At 39.8% G+C, this 22,996-nt stretch overlaps 1 protein-coding gene across 3 annotated transcripts in view; it reads left to right on the top strand.

Annotated features, from left to right (window-relative positions):
- Positions 1–22,996, top strand: part of fryl (furry homolog, like) — a 621,684-nt gene that overhangs the window by 121,008 nt on the left and 477,680 nt on the right. For 2 of the 3 annotated variants that reach the window (XM_051927632.1, XM_051927631.1), the window contains one exon: positions 4,176–4,284. The exons of the other annotated variant lie outside the window; for it this stretch is intronic. The gene's annotated coding sequence lies outside the window, so the exon portion shown is untranslated. The remainder of the gene's footprint in view (positions 1–4,175; positions 4,285–22,996) is intronic. 3 annotated transcript variants of the gene reach the window in all.

The following is a 22,996-nucleotide window of genomic DNA, read 5'->3' as shown; positions in this document are numbered from 1 at the left end:
CCCAGCAGCTCAGTCACCCTTCCTCCCAGCTCGGCTCCCTGTTGGGATCTCCCACAGTCCTTTTATACATCTTGACCCGGAAGTGTTTGTGTCCCTCAGTCCATGTGACTTTAGAACACTTCCGGGTCGGGTAAAAAACTCCTTTTCTTCATCAGTACGTCATTCCTTCTGTCCCCATGACTGGGACGTACTTCCGGACTATACGGAAAATACAAGCCTTTGGACCTCCCTGCAGCATCCTCTGGCGGCCCCCACGGTATTCAGCAGGGCAGTGAATAAAGACTTCAATGTCCATGATGCCCTGCTGGCATTCGGGGCACCTCCATATTGCAGGGAGGGCTTCATCTGGTGGATTGGGGGTATTGGCCGGGAGAAGCTGATAGCCATATTCCACAAGTGTTAAGTTTTGCATGTATGCATTTGAAGGTCAAGGGTACATTAAACATAGAAATAACTTACATTTGTCTGTTGGCTTTTTAGCAGTCTTCTACTGCTATTTGATTATTCCAAAAACTTCAGGATTTATTTAACTGTGGTCTCTGTTTGTGTGGATATGTGGGGTAAAAAAGAAGCATTTTGTAACTGATGAATACTTTTGATTTGCAAAGTTTTATTGGTTATTTTTTTGCTACTAGTTTTGTTGTTTTCAGGTCCATGTTTGAAATCTGCTTTGTGTTTATTGAAACAGTGTGGTTCTTGTACATATTATTTCATCAGTGTGCTAATGTCATGTTAGCATCATAAATGAACATTTTGTTGGAGGGTTTGTGGGTGATAAACACACCTAGAATTTTTCAAGTGACATGTAGCATCAAGTTACAAAGTGGAAAAGAAGAAAAACATTTGAAAATGTCTTTGATTCAAAGCCTTCTTCTAGTCTGCTGAACATAACAATAAAGAAAAACACCTGCAAAGCCACCAGAGAGTTATAATGCCTTATAAACCAAAGGGCTAGACTGTGAGCCCTCTATTCTAGCTGGGAAGTAAGCCTTATTCCACCCCTTAGTCATATGAAACAAGATTGTCTGCTCATCCTTTGGAATAATTTCTAACTTAAAATACATTCATTATTTTTGCTACAAGCACTTTCACATACACATAAGCACTTCTCTGAGACTTTTGCTTGGAACAGTAATATTTTTTTCTTCAATTCTGTTAGCAGGGAGAATTTTTATGCAGTAGTTTAACCCCTGTGAGGTATATACGTTAAATTCAATCAACTTTTTAGCTTACAGCAAGAGTTCACATTTTTTCCAGGTAACATTTGTTTAATTAGAGCACTAAGAATGAAATTGACATTTTTCCAATTTTAATCTCTGTAGTATGTAGTCGTATGAACAACATTTTCATATCTAGTGTGCCCTATTATTGTTCTGGATTCACATATTGTTTCACCTACCTTGTAAAAAAGCACAGACTGTGTGTAGCTCAAGGAGTGAAAGTCAACATGCAATATATACATTATGTAAATAGAGGTAGAACTACTGAATTGCATGATATCAAAATTCTTGACCAGTTTTTGATTTTGTATAGATTATTTTTTGCTTTCTGTTTTTACATTGTTTTCTAAAATCAATCTTCAGTCTTCATCTCAGGTCACTCGATAGTGTCCGTGTCTCTCAACCATATAGCAAGACAGGAAGCACCAGAACTCTAAAGACTTGGACTTTTGTCCTTTTGCATAGATAGCTGGAGCACCACACACCCCTTTCCAGCAACCTCATGACCCCCTATGCTCTCCTAATCTGTCTGCTGACTTCATAGGATGAATCACCAGATACATGAATATCACTGCTGAGGTAAGTAAACTTCTCGACAAGGTCGACAGTCTCTCTGCAGACAAGACACACTGCTGATGGCTGTGCCTAAGAGGTCATTAAAGGCCTGGAGCTTGGTTTTTATCCAGGGCACTCGCAAGCCCAGACACTCAGACTCCTCACTCAGTCCTCTCTAGAGCCCCAATGAAAGCCTTCATTCTATGAAAGCCTTTCTAAACCAACAGATGACCCGCATCCACTGGACCCCATGACCTTGGCCAACATCCAGTCCATGCAAGCATTGAACAGAGTAGGAGCAAGAACACACCCCTGATAAACCCCAGAATCAACTGGGAAAAACAGAGAGGTTCTGCACAGCACTCACAGTACCAGTGTACAGGTCAGCCATGATATCTAGCAACTTTGAGGGGATTCCGGAAAGTCCCAGAATGTCCCACAGGGCAGTTCGATCAAGTCAAATGCTTTACGAAAATCGATAAAGGCTACAAGGAAACCCTGCCAATATTCACGTTTGCTCTCCATGAGAATGCTCAGTGCCAGGAAGCGGTCAATGGTAGATTTCTTAAGCGTAAAACCAGACTGCTCCGGTTGCTGGTAGGTGAGCAAGTGATCACGGATCCTATGAGGATGACCCTAGCAAGGATCTTACTTGGCACCCTTCCCTTTCCAGATATGGATGACCTGTCCCGTTTTCCAGTCAGTTGGGATGATCCCCATCTCCCAATTGGAAGAAAAGATTGCAATGCCAGGAGGACAGCCTTACCACCAGCCTGGAGAAGTTCACTCAGCTAATTGGAGGATCAGCCTCAAGAACCTTGGAGAGTTGAAGTCAGGGTGGCTAATGGACCAGACCTTGTGGATGACACTGCAGTTGTGACCGGTTCCTTTTAATAATGACTTATAATACATTTAGTTTACCTCTGCTTTGAGCACATTATATTTCTGGTTATTGAAGGCCTTATTTTCAACCTCTCCTTATAAACATACAATTCTGTAACTTTTTTAGTTAGTACTTGGTAGCTGAGAAAGAAGAAGAAAATTGTGGGTTTAACTCTTCATTGTCTCCGTTTAATACAGACTGAATCCTACAGTAATCCATTTAAGATTGAAAGGAAGTGGGGTCTTGAAAAACATTTGTGTATATGCTTTTCATGGTCTTTGAACATGTTATGTTTTATTTTCACAGTAAAATACTACATACATAGACCTCTCGTATGTATCTGTGGATTTATGTGAATTTCCCATTGGGATTAATAAAGTATCTATCTATCTAATCTATCTATCTATCTAGAATTGAAGGTGTGCTAGAAATTAAGGTTCAGAATTTTTCACCAGGTATTCCGGAACAAAAATAATAATTGCATTATGTTTTCCTTCTGTTATAATGATAAATTGTATGTTCATCCATCTGTTCTTTGTAAGGCCTAGTACAGCTCTTTTACCAACCCTGCACCTGGTTTAAGCCTGTCCTAGATCAGTCTTATGTAAACATTCACTTGTACATGGCCATGTTAGAGTTAAATATTATTCAAAAAAGCAAATATTTAGGGTGATGAATTTGAAAGAAAAGCCAAAACCTAAATCCTCCCAGATTACGTTTTTAGTACTGTATCTCTCAAACATGTACCTTTTTAGATACATTTGCATAAAAAGATTTATCTTCAAATATAAACCGAGATTTTGAATTTCCATTGGGTACTACATTCTGAAATGTTATGTTTAAGTAACTTGAGCTGCAATTGTAAATCCTTCACATCCAATAACTATGAATAGCACATCAATCACTGCTAACTTTTCATCACTTAACTGTAACCCTGCTGTCTATGAAAGCTATTTCACCCTACAAGTCTGTTTGGACTTGGTTTTCAACTACCTGAAATTGTACAGCTTGATTGTAAAACATGTATTTAATGTTGTTTAGTAGCACATATAAATGTGCTCAATTGTAGATTTTATTTTAGAATATAACTGTTACAAAATTATTTACTAAACACAATGTGAGAACTCTTTGAAGTCACAAGAAAAAATGAAAAATGCTTTAACTTTCAAAACAGTTAACAAGGTCTCTGAATGCACCTGATTGTTACATCATACATATGTTTTCTTGGATTAGTTAACTTCTCCAAGTACAGGATGTACATTCCCTGACTCCAAGTAGCCTTTTGGGCTGAATGTCTTTTATTTCCGAGAAAAAGCTTTTTGGTTGGTCTTAATTCAATGTTTTGATGTCAAATAGAAATGTGGTGCACATCACATAATCTTTTGGTATGAAACTTGGGAATGTCTCCTCATTTATTTTTTTATACTGTATAATGTAGAATTTAAATAAGAATTCTTTAGCAGATGTATAATAATACTCAATGACTGACTTCAACATCACTTGCTGTGTCATTGCAGGTTTACTCTGGATGGCTTAAGTACTGGATCTGAACATCATAGAAGGGGTATTGTGGATTGTAGACCTTGCCCATGGATAAATTATATAGATTAGAAAAGTGAAACAAAGGTCAGTGCTCAGTTTTGTGCTAACTTTTGTGCGAACGGTGTTGCTTAATAAAAGCTTAATTTATGAGTGTAAAATTATGGTTGTTAAATCTGCCAGAGTAATTTTTAGTCAGCTAAAACACCAGAATAAAAAAGTACAGTATCAGAAATTAAAACTGAGATGAAACGTTTTTATGAATAGATGAAATGGTATAGGTTTTTAAATTTGTGAAATTTGCACATGGCGATAAAATTGAAAGCATCGTAAATGCTGGGGAGGTATGAAAACTAATCTGGACAAGCTTTAAAAAAGTGTGAACACACTTAGAAAATGCAGTTTAATCTAGACAAATCCAAAGTTCTATATGTGGACAAAAGGAAAATTACTTAAAAGTAGAGCAATTTTGGCCAACAGAAACCAGCCCCCGAAAAGAATTTAGAAATTCAGGTTTCACCAATATTTCAATTGTATAGGTAATGTAAACAAACAATTAAACAAACAAATAGATAGATAAAATGATAGTCTGTTATCTAAGGAACTCTTATTTGGCAAACTGAAGTTTTAGTACATAACGTTGGGTATTGGATTTCCACAGTAAATACATAAAATTTGTGGTGGTTTGGCTTGTGTAAAATAAAAAGCATGACAGCATTGAGAACCTTAATGTTAGCTGACAGCAAATCAGTAAGTATAGAAATGGTACCTTACTTATAATGGTGATGATTCAAGCTGCTGAAAATGTCATGCTCCTCCTAAAGTAATTTGCTTTAAAGGTGACTTACAAGGCTGAAGGTTCTAATGACAACAACAACAAATTTATTTATATAGCACATTGTTATATATGAAAGTAGCTCAAACTGCTTTACAAAAGCAATAGCTAAAGATGTTACAAAAAGTGAAAAACTAAAGAGCAGTTTATCTATGGTTGTTTAAGACATAAATGAGAAACAACATGTCCAGCTTAGAAAAATGCTATGGTCAGATGACTAGGGAGGACAGAAAAACATACACTGGATGCTAGAAAAAGTAAACCTCTAAGGGTTCCAAGGCCAGTAGACTGCTCAGTCCCTTCTGGTCATTTCACAGTACTCAAATGTGTGTCTTCATTATGAGAATATTCTTGTGGAACGTTCTTTTATGTTCCCCGCATCACAGGTGTTTGCAACATAGTATGGCCAGGTAGCAATGGTGCATAATGGCTCCCTGCAGACTACCAGGAACAAAAATAAAAAGTAAATATGCAAAAATAGTGATTAGTCTTGAAAAGTGCAATTTATGATGAGCCAGTTACCACCTTTCTTCACTGTTTTTATGGTTGGGAGGAGAAGAAGATAAATTAAAGAGGAAGGTTTTTAATAGTAGTTATACAGTGCCCTCCATTATGTTTGAGACAGACACATTTTTCCTTGACATACCCCTTTGCTCCACAGTTTAAAATTACAAATCAAATATTTCAGACATGATTCAAGGGCACATTACAGAATTTCAGGGTATTTGCATACATTTCTATCACAGCATATAGAAATATCAACACTTCATTTCAGGGCACCATAATGTTTGGCAGAATTGACGTCACAGGTGTTTATGATTACTCAGGTGAGTTTCAGTGCTTCATTAGTTCAGACATAAGATACCTAAGCTTGTTTAGAATCTGTATTTGCCATTGTTCAACATGAGGAAAAGAGCTGTGCCAGTGAAAGTCAAAAAAGTCATTATGAGGCTGAATAAAAAGGAATGAAACCCTGAGAGGCATTGGTAAAACCTTCAGATTACCTAAATCATGTTTCTGGAGTTTGATTAAGAAGAACAAACTGTTGAGCTCAGTAATTGCAAAGGGACTGGTAAGCCAAGTTGCCTGCACTGCTGATGACAGAAAAATCCTCACTGTGATAAAGAAAAAGCCCCAAATGGCTGTCCAATAGATCAGAAAAAGTCTTCAGCGGTGTAGTCTCTGACGCATACACATCTTCTGCCTGAAGACTTCATGAATAGAAATACAGAGGCCACAATGCAAGAAGCAAACTACTAGTTAGGCACAAAAACAGGATGGCCAGATTACACTTTGTAGAATAGTAATTAAAAGAGCCTTCAGAATTCTGGAGAAATGTCTTGTGGACAAACGAGAGAAAGATGAACCCGTATCAGAGTGATAGCACGAGCATTGTTTGGAGACAAAAAGGAACTGTCCAAGATCCAAAGCATAATACCTCATGTGTTAAATATGGTGGTGTTATGGGTTGGCATTTATGGCTGCCACAGGTACTGGCACACTTCTGTTTATTGATAATGTAATTGCTGACGACAGTTGCTCAGTTAAATCTACTCAATTTCCAGGAAATGCCTCCAAACTTATTGGATGGCGCTTCATCCTACATCAGGATAATGATCCCATACATACTGGCACCTGGTGATGTCTATGAAATGCAGACGTCAAGTAGTCATTACATGCAAGTAGGGCTACGCAATAAAACGATAAAGAGAATTATTGCAAAATAACTTTTCATCAATTAAAAACCTAAGACATGGTCAATAGAAAGTCGATACAACTTATTCTGTCCATGTTTTGACGGACAACATGAAAAGCCAATGATAATGAGAATACCCCGTGCCGTGTTAGGTTGATGCGCACAGTTTGAGTCGCAGAAGCCGTACATTCCAGTATGTCAGGAGTGGGTACAAGATAAAAGAGAAAATGACTACAGAAAATGTTAACGAAAACTTGAAAAAAATCAGTGTTGCAGAAGAAGATACCCCAATGGACATCGCCTAAGACCGAAAAGACAGACATGGTTGAAAAGAAGAGCCTGAGGAATTCTGTAGTGTGGAGATATTTTAGTTATTTTAAAGTCCGACAAGAACCAGAGTATCGTGCACTATCCCATAAAGACAGGTAAAACCACTATTTTGTACTATTTGAAGCTGGGACTTTATGGTCCCAGACCCAAACAAGTGTTGCGCTAATAGGGATTTCTTGTTCCTTTCCTTTTTTTTTTGCCTTGGAGCATAAGCTGACAACAGTTGAGTGAATATGTCAGCTTTGTAAATATTCTCCTTCTTTTCTTCTTTTACATTTGAAAGCTTTTTGAATTTGAACTGAGGATATATACAGAATGTTTTTGTGTATTTATTTGTAGGTTTATTTCCCAACCATTTAAAACAGTTTGAATGTATACAAAGGAAAGGATGCATTATAGAGATGTTTTTTTTAATTTTTTTTTTTAGATTTTATTTTGTAACTAGGGGGTTCCCCCCTGCTCACTTCGCTTACCAAAACCCCCACGGCCTGCGCTATGCACCAGCCACTTCGCATCTTTGCCACTTGTGTTGTGAAGAAGGGGGCTGAATGCACCCCAAGGAGATGTGGCCGCTCCTCTGAAACCCCCTCTTAAATGGTAATACAATGGGAAACATTGCTCAATCAGCTGCTGGATTGCTGCTGCTGCCATGTCACGTGATCTGCATCTCACATGGCGCTTCAAACATTTAAAAGCCTGTACAACAGCTGTCCTACTCTTTGTCCGTTATATCCGGCCCCAGGCATGGATAAATCTTTTGACACACAGTCTCGTCTCTCGTCAAGTGAGTTCTTGATATTTTTTAGTTTATAATTTAAAAACCGAATAAGAATCTGAATCACATTAAAGTTTGATAAATTCTGAAAAGAATGATACAAAACATATATATGTAGGTTTTAAAATAAGCCCAATTTAAAGCGTGACAAAAAACGTGACAGAATCGTTGCACAAAATCGTTGCACTTTTAGGCTTAGAATTTTTTATATAATATATATAATATCTATAATAGAGTAGATAATGCTTTATTTATTTGGAACTGGCGAAAGAATTTACTTTGTGTTCCCCTGTAAAAGTTTAAGTTTTAGATTTAAGATTTTAGAATTAATATTTTATTTTATTTATTTGGAGTTGACCAACAAATATAGTTTGTTCTCCTGTAAAACTTGAAAGCTTTTGACTGGTCAGAACTGAGGCTTTTTTTATTTTGTGTTACCTATTTTATTATTTGGAGTCGACTAAAGAATTTAGTTGTGCATTTTTTTCGTGTTCTCCTTTAACGCTTAAACCTTTTGACAGCTTAGAATCAAGATTTTAGTTGTTATATTTAATGGAAGCCGGCCCGGACACAGACAGGCGGACACCGTAGGTTCAACACTACACACCGCACACACGTTTATTATACATATCAAATAAAGTGACAGCACATAACCCAGTACTCCCGTACTTTTTCACCCTTAAAGTCCAGGCCTCTTATCAATGCCTCTTCTCTCTGGTCCGCCTCCACACCTCTCCTCCGAGCTCTGTCCTTCTTCCGCCCAATTCCAACCATCGAATGGAGGGAGGCGGCCCCTTTTATATTCACCCGGATGTGCTCCAGGTGCCTCCCAGTGAGCTACTGCCGGCATTCCCTGGTGTGGCGGAAGTGCCGGCTGTGCACCTGGAAGCACTCCGGGTGTCCCTGGTCTTCGTCCCCCCAGCACAGGGCTTCTCAGGCATCTGGGCGCCCCCTGGCGGTGACCACGGGCCCCTATAGGGTTGAGTTTCCATGCTCCTTTCCCGTGGTCCCCATAGCCACCAGAACGGTCACCCCCTCGTGGTCTGGAGGAGGCATACTTCCTCCTCCGGTCCTTCTGGGCGTCCCGGCTGGGTACCACCCTGAGCCACTCGCCACAATAATATATATATTATTTATTTATTTGAAATGCAGTTGTATAATGTTCTACAGTACATTTGTCATGTTCAATTTCTGACAGAAAATAAATAATATTTAAATCTAAATTAACCTAATATCTTCACATCTCACTTAGGAGTTAAAAAGGAACCTTTGAGCTTGACAGAAATAGTGATTTGATATGAAAATATTGTGACAATTATTTTTTTTCCAATATCGCCTAGCCCCGATGTACAACAAAGTACTAAGTAGGACTGCTTGAATATACCTACTGTACCATTGCTATTTCCCAAAAATTATGATGCTCTGAAATGGGAAAACCATGTTTTGTTGTCATTTCTACATGCTGTGACCGAATTACATGTAAATACCATTAAATTAAAGACTGCAATGTGTACTTGAATACGTCTGAATTGTTTGATTTGTAATTTAAAACTGTGGAGCAGAGTGGCAATCAAGGAAATGTCTTTGTCCCAGATATCATGTAGTGGTATGTGTAATGGTAAAATGTTCCAGTTTTTTGGTGTATAAAATCAAAATGCTTCCTCTCCAGTTGTTTTATGCCATACTCTTGGACTACTGAGTAAGCCAATGTTATAAGATCTAAGATTACATTTGCAAATGTAGGGGGATAAATAAAAGTGTATGAGATTATTCAGAGCCATGTATATAGTTTTTATTACAAAAAAACGTTTTTTTAAAATGATACTGTGACCAGGGATATATGTTCAGATTTTCTTTTTCTAGTTAATATTTTTCCTGCTGTGGTTTGAATAAACTACTGTAAAGCCAAATTGCATTTTAGGTGATTGTAATAGTACTGCATTACGGTAATCCAGACAATCAAAGAACAAACTTACTTTGTTTCTTAAGTGAAAGAATACAGTCTTAACAATATGTGATTTGTCTAACTCCAAATCTAAAATAATTTGCATATGCTTTACTCCTGGCATTATTTGGTCTTATTTTTTACTTATTTGTAAAGCCAGGTGATTTTGTTTACGTCTAAGATCTTCATTTTTTTCTTGCCAATGATAAGTTTGTTTTTTTTCCTGGTTTAAAATATTACCTCTCATCCATTTTGTGGTGCTATTTCCACACAGAATCAAAGTATTTAGAACCTTAGGGTCATCTGACGCAATTGATAAAGCAAATACTTATTTTACTAATGATATTTCCAATGCATTAGTCATAGTTTAGCCACAAAGTGACACACGGCTAATAAATATGGCTGTTAGAAACAACCTAGTTCATTGCTAAAATTAATTGATTAACGCTGAAAATGTTGGAGTATCTGTCAGTATGGCAAATAAAATGTAATAGTCTGCAAGTATGATGGATGAGCTATCAATGCACTTGAAGTGAGTCTTGTTATAAGGTGAATTTTGACTTGGTTTTTGTAACTTCACATGCACATAAGCAATAGCAAATGTGAGATGCCATGAAATTAACCAAAAAAATACATTTTTACAGGAATTCTAAACAGTTGATTATGAAGACAGAAACCATTTTCATTATTTGTCATAGTGTTCTAAATGTAAAAATGGAAGCATAATCTCTCAACTGCTATAGATATCTGTTAAAGTGACTTAGTCTCAAGGAACCACATGTAATTCACACATGACAACCTAAGTTTAACTAATCGGCACGTTGTAATAAGTGATGTGACAGTGGAGACAGACAGACAGACAGACACACACACACATACACACAAGCGACACCAGCTAATGGGCTTCATAAGTTTGAGAAGTCCCTCTGTCTGCTGCTATCTTTCCCTCATTAACACTATTGTGTCACTATATGAAATAACAGCAAATACAACTTAAATAAGATTGTGGTTTATGTATGTGCAATGTTATTTTGTCATGGCATGTTTGCATTTCCAGTTAGACATTAATATTAATTATTGTTAGTTATTCATTGAGACGTGTAGCCAGAAGGTGGATGCTGTGCAGCCTTGTTCCTAATTTTACTCGTGTCATTAGGCAGATTTGTTGATTTGAGGGGGATTTGAGTATGAAATCTGTATCTCCTGTGTTTCTTCGTTATCAGCTCTCTTGACAGCAGTTCTTTTGATGGGGTGTGACATACTGTTTACTTCAAATGCAAATTTTGCTGTTCATATTTTCACAAGAATAGCTTCCAATTCTTTTAAGCATCGACTCCTACACTGTTGTCATAACGGTGAACAACAGAGAGTACACACAGCATCTGCGGCAACATGTTGTTCACGTGTACTATTCCATCATTGATAGCGTTGAATGCCAATGTATAATCTGATTCTACTGAAAGGGTTTTCCCTTTTAGCAGGTTATGTTTGTTTTTAAGCATGTGATGTGTTTTCTCCCGTGACACAAATTTATATGTCTGACAGGGTTTTTTAGGAGACTTTACAGCTGTTGTTGTCTGTCAGACCAGATTAATGACAGTACTGCTGATCGTTGCAGTTCAAAATCACTCCCCCTATTTTGAGTGCCTGTGATGATGCAAGTTGGCCCCACGCTGCTTGGTGCTTCTGGGGAACCTCTTGAACCTGCTACAACCAATAATGTACCCAAGGGATAAGGCAGCAGATGTGGACATTCACACAAAACTAGAGGTTGGTGCATAAAGGTACCAAATGCTTTTATTAAAACCATGAAAGATCAAAACTGTCCAAAATCTGTGCAGTGCGCTAAATGTTCAATAAATAAATAAATAAATACTGTACACCATAAAATTAAAGGTGTTGGTGGAGGTTAAAAAATAATCACATAAATAATCGATTAAATAGAGGTTAAAATTATTTGGCAGGAAAATGTACTTAAAAACATGAGCCTTGGTGCACTCGTTTAAATGCCGATGTCTCCTTGACTTAACCCTAATCTGGTCCTTGCAGCCAAGGAGGCACCAGCAGTTTAGCCTACCTTCTGCGCTGCTTCTAGGCTTGGGCCACTGTAGCCATCTCCGAGTCCCAGCAGGGCATTATCCCCGAACCTCCCAACTCCCACTGTCAGGCTTGCCTCCCTGCAGTAAATGGCACCACCCACAGGGCGCCGCACTGAGCCTCTCATTCTCCTTGCAGCCGTGCTGCCTCTCTCTGACTTTATACGGCGAGTTGCTCCAACTGAGCAGCGCGTTGGTCACCTCCACCTTCCAGGTCGCTCAGCTGGAATGGTCATCAGCCAATGACCATTGGCCGCATACTCCCTCCTTCCCTTGGCTGTCAGCCTTCTCTCTCTCTCTCTCTCTCTCTCTCTCTCTCTCTCTCTCTCTCTCTCTCTCTCTCTCATATCTACATGCACCGGCTCTCATTCACTCATGCCTTCTCTCTCCATCTTTTAACCTCCTTTCTTTTTTCTTTTGTCTCCTTTCCGATTCTCTCCTTTTCTCGTGCCAGCCACCTTCAAGAGGCATTAGATTGGGTTAGAAATGTGACTCTGTGAGCTTTCTAATATTTCCCACCCAGTTATAAGTGCATTTCACTCATGGCTGTCTTCAGACTTAATATATTATATGTATGGCTTCAGTGAGACTAAAACTGTAAAGACAGTCTTTTTTGCAAATGCAACTTTAAAGGTCAGTTCAAGTCAGGTTGGGGAGCATGCACTGGTACAGTGTGTTGCGCACCCACCACATGACGAAACAGCTGATGATCCTGGTTGGCAACCTCCCAGGCAGACTCACAGTCCAGTCCCACCCTCTGGAAATGACCCTCTATTTGCCTCAGCCAGGTGTTAGGTGGGCGTTCCCTTGGCCTCGGGGAAATCGCACCACTTGGCTGTAGTACCATAACTGACACTTACTAACAATGTACAGTAGGTAATGAGCGTCATTTGGGACTCCATGAGCAACCATTCATTAGACACAAAGTCAAACCAGCGGTACCCAAGGATTCTCTGAAGAGACACAGTACCATAGTCAGTCTTCGTCTCAGGTCACTGGATAGCGTCCATGTCTCGTAAACATATAGCAAGACAGGAAGCACCTGGACTCTAAAGCCTTGGACTTTTGTCCTTTTGCATAGATTTCTGGAGTGCCACATACCACTTTCCAGCGACCTTATGACCCCCTGTCCCCCCCATGCTCTCCCAGTCATCTACTGACTTCAAAGGAAGAGTCACCAGAGACGTGAATGTCACTGCCGAGGTAAGTAAACCTCTCAACAAGGTTGACACTCTCTCCGCAAACAAACACCCTGCTGATGGCTGTGCCAAAGAGGTCTTTAAAGGCCTGAATTTGGTTTTTATCCAGTTGCAAGCCCAGACACTCAGACTCCTCACTCAGTCCTCTCGAGAGCCCCGATCAGAACCTCCATTTGCTCCGCAAAGATCACAGCATGGTTGGCAAAGTCCAGATCAGTGTTACTTTCTTCACCAACAGATGCCCCACAGCCACTGGACCCCACAATCTTGCCCAACACCCAGTCCATGCAAGCATTGAACAGAGTAGGAGCAAGAACACACCCCTGACGAACCCCAGAATCAGCTGTGAAAAACGCAGAGGTTCTGCCTCCACTCTGCACAGCATTCATAGTACCAGTGTACAGGCTGGCCATGATATTTAACAACCTTGAGGGGATTCTGCGAAGTTTCAGGATGTCTCACCTGGCAGCACGATCAACTGATTTGAAAGCTTTATGAAAATCGACAAAAGCTGCAAAGAAACTCTGCTTATATTCGTGTTTGTGCTCCATGAAAACCCTCAGTGCAAGGATGTAGTTGAAGGTAGATGACTTAGGTGTAAAACCAGACTACTCCGGTCACTGGTAGGTGAGCAAGTGATCACGGATCCTACTGAGGACGACCCTAGCAAGGACCTTACCTGGCACCAAGAGCAGTGTTTATCCCCCAGTAGTTGCCACAATCCAGGCGATCTCCCTTCCCTTTCCAGATTGGGACAACAAATCCCATTTTCCAGTCAGTTGCGATGACGCCAGTCTCCCAAATGGAAGCTAAGATTGCTTGCAATGCCAGGAGGACGGTCTTACCACCAGCCTGGAGAAGTTCATCCCGGATGCCACAGATCCTTGTAGCCTTCCCTACCCTCAGCTGGTTTACCACCTGTGCAAACTCAGTGATAGAACTTCAAACAGTTGAGTGATCTTGAATAATCTCCATGTTTTACATGTTTATACGTCATTGATATTTTGTTTGGATTCTATCTATGGTTGTTACTATAGTAAAATTCCCAATTTTGCTACAGTTCTTTGAAAAATATCAGTTTTAAATATACCTTTTTGAAACCACTTAGAGTTTAGGTATCACACAAAATTAACAATCAAACGTTTTTATCAAAAAACAAAAAAGATAGCTACTTTCCTCTTGAGAAAGTAGAGGCATTCATAAGTCAATAATCTGGCAAAAAGAGCAGTACTTCAGGCTTCTTGTAAGCATTAAAAAAGTTTAAAACATTTATATGGTATTCTTGACATAGTGTACTTGTTTAAAAGTCTTGTTAACACTTTCATTTATTCATAGGTCAATCTGCTGTAAATGCTGCTGTACCCTAAAGCAGTGTTTTTCAAATTTTCTTCCATGCCACCACCAAACTATACTCGGCTAATTTTCCAGCCGATTTACATTGAGGCATCAAGCGGAATTTTTAAATGTTTAAGAGTTTGGAATTGAAAATAGAAATTTAATGTGTACCTTTCTTCTAATAGTTTTTCTTTTAAATATTGTTGTTTCTTAACACACAAAACTTTACAAAGTATTATTATTAATAATTATTGCTATTTTACTACTCTTTAGTCATCTTTATATTTTTCTTTGTTGATAAGATCACAGTATGTGCAATAATCTGATTTATGGTAAACCTGAACACTTTCTAGAAAGTGGCATTTTTTGATACACTTTTATTTTTAGTACAGTATATACTATCATACTTCAAGAAAAAGGTTTCTGCTAAAATTAAAGCAACACCTTAGATAGAGCTAAGAATGCTACTTGTAGTGTGAACTATTAATAAATTTTATTTTATCTTAACCTATATATTATTATAGTTTGGAGAGTAACAAGACGTATCAAACTCTGCCATAAAAAAAATGATAACATACGACCTCATATAGTTTGCCTTGAGCAGTTGCGGATTTCAGTCTTTCCTTTTTATACCAAGTGTGATGCTCACGAATGTTGGGATAGTTGTTGTAAGTGGCAAGCTTAACAATACTGTCAAAGAAAAGTGCCCTCAAACTCTCCTTTTATACAGTGTAAAAATACTAATGAACAGCATGAGTGAGTCACTGAGTGCCCTAGCTCTACGTAAAACAAATTGCATCATGCTAAAACTGGACAACTGATAACTTGTCAATCGTCTTGATACTTGTTTGTAAGGCTACTCTTGTCACTGCCATGTTCTAAAAACAATGACATATTAACTAAATAATTACAACTAGCCAACCCGCGCCGCATAATTTTGTATTGATGGGTGAACACTTCCTGAAAGACACAGTTGTCCAAATGGGGTGGGTTTGAGGATACGACTGTAATTGAATGAAAAGATGGAACTCTGGAGAGAGCAACATACAATTGTCCGTGACTGAAAACTGGGTTTGGCAGATACAGGCATATTGTTTTGAAAGTGCGTCCCTGTGCCTTATTGTCATTGCAAAGGCCAATCTAACAGGAAATTGTCTGCGTGTAAACGTAAAAGGCAAATTTAAATCTGATGGGGTCAGGGATTCTCTCTTTCTCGCGCCTGTGTGTGTGTGTGTGTGTGTGTCTCTCTCGCGCGCCTGTGTGTGTGTGTGTGTCTCTCTCGCGCGCCTGTGTGTGTGTGTGTGTGTGTGTCTCTCTCACACGCCTGTGTGTATGTGTCTCTCTCGCGCGCCTGTGTGTGTCTCTCTCGCGCGCCTGTGTGTGTGTGTGTCTCTCTGTTGCGCGCCTGTGTGTGTGTGTGTGTGTGTGTGTGTGTGTGTGTGTGTCTCGTGCACGCGCCTGTGTGCTGTAAGTGAATGAAAAGATGGAACTCTGGAGAAAGCAACATACAATTGTCCGTGAATGAAAACTGGTTTTGGCAGATACAGGCATATCTTTTTGAAAGTTTGTCCCTGCGCCTTATTAATTGTCATTACAAAGGCCAATCTAACAGGAAATTGTCTGCATGTAAAAGTAAAAGGCAAATTTAAATCTGATGGGGTCAGGGATTCTCTATCTCTCGCACCTGTGTGTGTGTCTCTCTCTCTCTCTCTCTCGCGCGCGCGCCTGTGTGTGTGTCTCTCTCGCGCGCGCCTGTGTGTGTGTGTGTCGCTATTGCACGCCTGTGTGTGTGTACGTGTGTGTGTCTCTCTCTCTCTCGCACGCGCGCCTGTGTGTGTGTGTGTGTGTGTCTCATGCATGCGCCTGTGTGCTGTAAGTGAATGAAAAGATGGAACTCTGGAGAGAGCAACATACAATTGTCTGTGAATGAAAACTGGTTTTGGCAGATACAGGCATATCTTTTTGAAAGTTTGTCCCTGTGCCTTATTAATTGTCATTGCAATGGCCAATCTAACAGGAAATTATCTGCATGTAAAAGTAAAAGGCAAATTTGAATCGGATGAGGTCAGGGAAATCCGGGGAATATGGATAGTTTGTGAGGTAGGAACTGTGATTGTTTTACACTCCAGTACATTGCGGTGAATGCTGAGAACAGTCAGTCTAGTGCCTTTACAGAGACTTCTTGCTGGCATGAGGTTTCTGAGAAGCATGACGACTGAAATAATTTTAATTTTGACTTTATGCGGAGGCATGCCAGTGGGAGTAATGGCTGCCCAGCGGCTCATGGGAATAACGCCGCCGGATCACCAGTCGGCATCGTTTACAGTGGGGCAAAAAAGTATTTAGTCAGCCACCAATTGTGCAAGTTCTCCCACTTAAAAAGATGAGAGAGGCCTGTAATTTTCATCATAGGTGTACCTCAACTATGAGAGACAAAATGAGAAAAAAAAAATCCAGAAAATCACATTGTCTGATTTTTGAAGAATTTATTTGCAAATTATGGTGGGAAAAAAAGTATTTGGTCAATAACAAAAGTTCATCTCAATACTTTGTTATATACCCGTTGTTGGCAATGACAGAGGTCAAACGTTTTCTGTAAGTCTTCACAAGGTTTTCACACACTGTTGCTGGTATTTTGGCCCGTTCCTCCATGCAGATCTCCTCTGGAGCAGTGATGTTTTGGGGCTGTCGCTGGGTAACACGGACTTTCAACTCGCTCCAAAGATTTTCTATGGGGTTGAGATCTGGAGACTGGCTAGGCCACTCCAGGACCTTGAAATGCTTCTTACGAAGCCACTCCTTCGTTACCCGGGCGGTGTGTTTGGGATCATTGTCATGCTGCAAGACCCAGCCATGTTTCATCTTCAATGCCTTTGCTGATGGAAGGAGGTTTTCACTCAAAATCTGATGATACATGGCCCCATTCATTCTTTCCTTTACACGGATCATTCGTCCTGGTCCCTTTGCAGAAAAACAGCCCCAAAGCATGATGTTTCCACCCCCATGCTTTACAGTAGGTATGGTGTTCTTTGGATGCAACTCAGCATTCTTTCTCCTCCAAACACAACGAGTAGAGTTTTTACCAAAAAGTTCTATTTTGGTTTCATCTTACCATATGACATTCTCCCAATCCTCCTCTGGATCATTCAAATGCTCTCTAGCAAACTTCAGACGGGCTTGTAAATGTACTGGCTTAAGCAGGGGGACACGTCTGGCACTGCAGGATTTGAGTCCCTGGCGGCATAGTGTGTTACTGATGGTAGCCTTTGTTACTTTGGTCCCAGCTCTCTGCAGGTCATTCACTAGGTCCCCCCGTGTGGTTCTGGGATTTTTGCTCACCGTTCTTGTGATCATTTTGACTCCACGGGGTGAGATCTTGTGCGGAGCCCCAGATCGAGGGAGATTATCAGTGGTCTTGTATGTCTTCCATTTTCTAATAATTGCTCCCACAGTTGATTTCTTCACACCAAGCTGCTTACCTATTGCAGATTCAGTCTTCCTAGCCTGGTGCAGGTCTACAATTTTGTTTCTGGTGTCCTTTGACAGCTCTTTGGTCTTGGCCATAGTGGAGTTTGGAGTGTGACTGTTTGAGGTTGTGGACAGGTGTCTTTTATATTGATAACGAGTTCAAACAGGTGCCATTAATACAGGTAACGAGTAGAGGACAAAGGAGCCTCTTACAGAAGAAGTTACAGGTCTGTGAGAGCCAGAAATCTTGCTTCTTTGTAGGTGACCAAATACTTATTTTCCACCATAATTTGCAAATAAATTCTTTAAAATCAGACAATGTGATTTTCTGGATTTTTTTTCTCATTTTGTCTCTCATAGTTGAGGTATACCTATGATGAAAATTACAGGCCTCTCTCATCTTTTTAAGTGGGAGAACTTGCACAATTGGTGGCTGACTAAATACTTTTTTGCCCCACTGTATGGTTGGAACTACAATGGTATGTGATCTTCTTCGAACTTCCGACTTTCGTTCTTGATTAATGAAAACATTCTTGGCAAATGCTTTTGCTCTCGCGCGAATTGTTGGCTCTGTAGTGCGTGTGCCATGGTCGGCTGCTTAGTGAATTGTTGGTGGGCGGGGCATGGTCTTGTGTGCGTCTTGCTTGCCATAGACTTAGTGAATTATATATATAGATAACTTAATATTTCTTTTCTAACAGGCACATGTACATTGGTTATTTTACGTGAGGGTAAAGATTGTACAATCTTTTGTCTTTACACTACAGTGATCCTTCGCTATATCGCACTTCGACTTTCGCGGCTTCTATATGTAAGCATATCTAAATATACAGTACTGTGCAAAAGTTTTAGGCAGGTGTGAGAAAATGTTGTAAACAAAGAATGCTTTCAAAAATGGAAGTGTTAATCATTTATTTTCATCAATCAACAAAATGCAGTGAATGAACAAAAGAGAAATCTAAATCAAATCAGTATTTGGTTTGACCACCCTTTGCCTTCAAAACAGCATCAGTTCTTCTAGGTACACTTGCACACAGTTTTTGAAGGAACTCGGCACCATTAGTTCTGACCAAATCTCCAACTCCATTTGCAGAAATGCAGCCCTAAACGTTCAAGGAACCTCCACCATGCTTCACTGTTGCCTGCAGACACTCATTATTGTACCGCTCTCCAGCCCTTCGACAACGAACAAACTGCCTTCTGCTACAGCCAAATATTTGAAATTTTGACTCATCAGTCCAGAGCACCTGCTGCCATTTTTCTGCACCCCAGTTCCTATGTTTTCTTGCATACTTGAGTCGCTTGGCCTTGTTTCCACGTCGGAGGTATGGCTTTTTGGCTGCAACTCTTCCATGAAGACCACTTCTGGCCAGACTTTTCCAGACAGTAGATGGGTGTACCTGGGTCCCACTGGTTTCTGCCAGTTCTGAGCTGGTGGCATTGCTGGACATCTTCCGATTTCGAAGGGTAATAAGCTTGATGTGTCTTTCATCTGCTGCACTAAGTTTCCTTGGCCGACCACTGTGTCTACAATCCTCAACGTTGCCCGTTTCTTTGTGCTTCTTCAAAAGAACTTGAACAGCACATCTTGAAACCCCAGTCTGCTTTGAAATCTTTGTCTGGGAGAGACCTTGCTGATGCAGTATAACTACCTTGTGTCTTGTTGCTGTGCTCAATCTTGCCATGACATGAAACTGTCTTCCACAACCTCACCTTGGTAGCAGAGTTTGGCTGTTCCTCACCCAGTTTTAAGCCTCCTACACAGCTGTTTCTGTTTCAGTTAATGACTGTGTTTCAACCTATGTGTGACATTGATCATTAGCACCTATTTGGTATAATTGGTTGATCATACACCTGACTATAATCCTACAAAATCCCTGACTTTGTGCAAGTGTACCTATAAGAATTGATGCTGGTTTGAAGGCAAAAGGTAGTAACACCAAATATTGATTTGATTTAGATTTTTCTTTTGTTTGCTCACTTTGCATTTTGTAAATTGATAACAATAAACAATCATTCTTTATATTTCTGAAAGCATTCTTTGTTTACAGCATTTTTTCACACCTGCCTAAAACTTTTGCACAGTACTGTATACAGTAATCCCTCGCTATATTGCGCTTCGCCTTTCGTGGCTTCACTCTATCGCCGATTTTATATGTAAGCATATTTAAATATATATCGCGGATTTTTCACTGCTTCGCGGGTTTCTGAGGACAATGGGTCTTTTAATTTCTGGTACATGCTTCCTCAGTTGGTTTGCCCAGTTGATTTCATACAAGGGACGCTATTGGCAGATGGCTGAGAAGCTACCCAACTTACTTTTCTTTCTCTCTCTCTTGCGCTGACTATCTGTGATCCTGACGTAGGGGGTGTGAGCAGGGGGGCTGTTCGCACACCTAGACAATACGGACGCTCGTCTAAAAATGCTGAAAGATTATCTTCACGTTGCTACCTTCTGTGTGCAGCTTTTAAGTATGCTGCACGGTGCTTTGCATACTTAAAAGCTCAAAGGGCACGTATTGATTTTTTTATCTGTCTCTCTCTATCTCTCTCTCTCTCTCTCTCTGCTCCTGACGGAGGGGGTGTGAGCTGCCGCCTTCAACAGCTTTGTGCCGCGGTGCTTCGCATACTTACAAGCCAAACAGCCCTATTGATTTGTTTGCTCCTTTGAAGAGGAAGATATGTTTGCATTCTTTTAATTGTGAGACTGAACTGTCATCTCTGTCTTGTCATGGAGCACAGTTTAAACTTTTGAAAAAGAGAAAAATGTTTGTTTGCAGTGTTTGAATAACGTTCCTGTCTCTCTACAACCTCCTGTGTTTCTGCGCAAATCCGTGACCCAAGCATGACAATATAAAAATAACCATATAAACATATGGTTTCTACTTCGCGGATTTTCTTATTTCGCGGGTGGCTCTGGAACGCAACCCCCGCGATGGAGGATGGAGGAGGGATTACTGTATCACAGATTTTTCGCTAGTTCGCAGATTTCTGCGGACAGTGGGTCTTTTAATTTATTATACATGCTTCCTCAGTTGGTTTGCCCAGTTGATTTCATACAAGGGACACCATTGGCAGATGACTGAGAAGCTACCCAATCAGAGCACGTATTATGTATTAAATAAAACTCCTCAATGATATATGATATGCTTCCCACTCGATGCTTCGCATACTTAAAAGCCCGAATAGCACCTATTGGTTTTTGATTGTTTGCTTTTCTCTCTCTCTCTCTGACATTCTCTGCTCCTGACAGAGAGGGTTTGAGCAGAGGGGCTGTTCACACACTGGCCTACAGGATTACGGACGCTCCTCTATAAAATGCTGAAAGACTACCTTCACATTGTTCACATTGCTCCCTTCCTTACGGCTGCTTTGTTGGGCGGTGCTTCGCATACTTAAAAAGCCAAACAGCACCTATTGATTTTTGATTGTTTGCTTTTCTCTCTCTCTCTCTCTCTGACATTATCTGCTCCTGACACGCACTCCTTTGAAGAGGAAGATATGTTTGCATTCTTTTAATTGTGAGACGGAACTGTCATCTCTGTCTTGTCACGGAGCACAGATTAAACTTTTGAAAAAGAGACAAATGTTTGTTTGCAATGTTTAAAAGTCCCTGTCTCTACAAGGATGTTATTTCATGTCTAGAGGGCTCTAATAATGTTAAAAAACGTATTTAGAAGGTCGTAAACAGGCTTTCTATGCTCTGTGAAAATATTCGATTTATAAATAAAGAATCCTACTTCGCGGAAATTCATTTATCGCAGTAGAGTCTGGAACTGATTAACCGCGATAAACGAGGGTCGACTATATATAAGTATTTTGCTTCTGCATTTGCGTAACTTCCATATGCCCTCAAGTTGTTTCCTATGCATGCTGACTAACATCCTACTACCAAAAACAGTACTTCAGCAGATCCACATAACTTTAATTGTCCCAAGGGGGAACTTTGTTTTTTTCTTTTTTCTTTTCAGAAGATATTTAAATGAATAAATACAATAGACAGATAAATAAGTATACACTGGTCAGAAAATTAAGGGAACAGTTAAACATCACAGTCTAACACCAAGTCAGTTAAGCTTCATTGATATCAATATGTCCAGTTAGGGAGCATAAACGATTGAGAATCAAGTTTCACATCTTCTCATTTATTAAAGTAATTAAACAACAGAATTGTTTCTCTTAAATTGTGAGCCACATACACTGATGGAGATTAAAGAGGATGTGCTTGTAAAATAGAAGTCTGGGAGCACTTCTTCACACAGACACTCATGGGAATCTAGAATATACTTCGAAGTCTTCAATTGTAAAAGTAGAAATTTTGACAGTGTTTAATAATAATTATCTGGATGACAAAGTGAGAGGAGAACTTGGGTATTGAATAAGCTTGGAATTTTTCTTTTTATTATCAATCTATAATATAAATGAACTGAAAATCAAAATCAGTTGATGTCTGCTGTGAATTCTAAATCTGATACTGAAGTAGATGTATGTGGGTTTTCCAAATTTCTTTGCTTTTGTGGCTCTTCTTTGACAGTTAACGTGTTTTGAAAGCATCACTACCCTTCACACACTTGTTAATGAACATTTTAAGGGAGATCCTCTTCTGTGTTAATTAACCTGGTTAATCATCATCACCATATTATATCCTCTTATACTTGCTGACTTTCTGTTCATGACAAATTTTATTTAACATTTTTTAACTCAACATCCATCTATCCATTTCCCAACCCGCTGAATCCGAACACAGGGTCATGGGGGTCTGCTGGAGCCAATCCCAGCCAACACAGGGCACAAGGCAGGAACCAATCCTGGGCAGGGTGCCAACCCACCGCAGGACACACACAAACACACGCACACACCAGGGCCAATTTAGAATCGCCAATCCACCTAACCTGCATGTCTTTGGACTGTGGGAGGAAACCGGAGCGCCCGGAGGATAACTCAACATTATTTTTAGAAATTAATGGAAAAGTGATCCATAGTGTTGATATCTTACATACTTACTGTTTAATATCTGATTGGTGTGATTGCTTCTAATTCCAGCTGCTTGAGAGTTCTTGTTTTGTTTTTCTTATACTGCTCAGTTTGCATTATTAGTATATTAGACCCCCCCTTTCCAC

Source organism: Erpetoichthys calabaricus, chromosome 5 (assembly GCF_900747795.2).
Source record: "Erpetoichthys calabaricus chromosome 5, fErpCal1.3, whole genome shotgun sequence".
NCBI lineage: Eukaryota > Metazoa > Chordata > Cladistia > Polypteriformes > Polypteridae > Erpetoichthys > Erpetoichthys calabaricus.
This window is presented reverse-complemented; position numbering and strand designations above follow the sequence as displayed.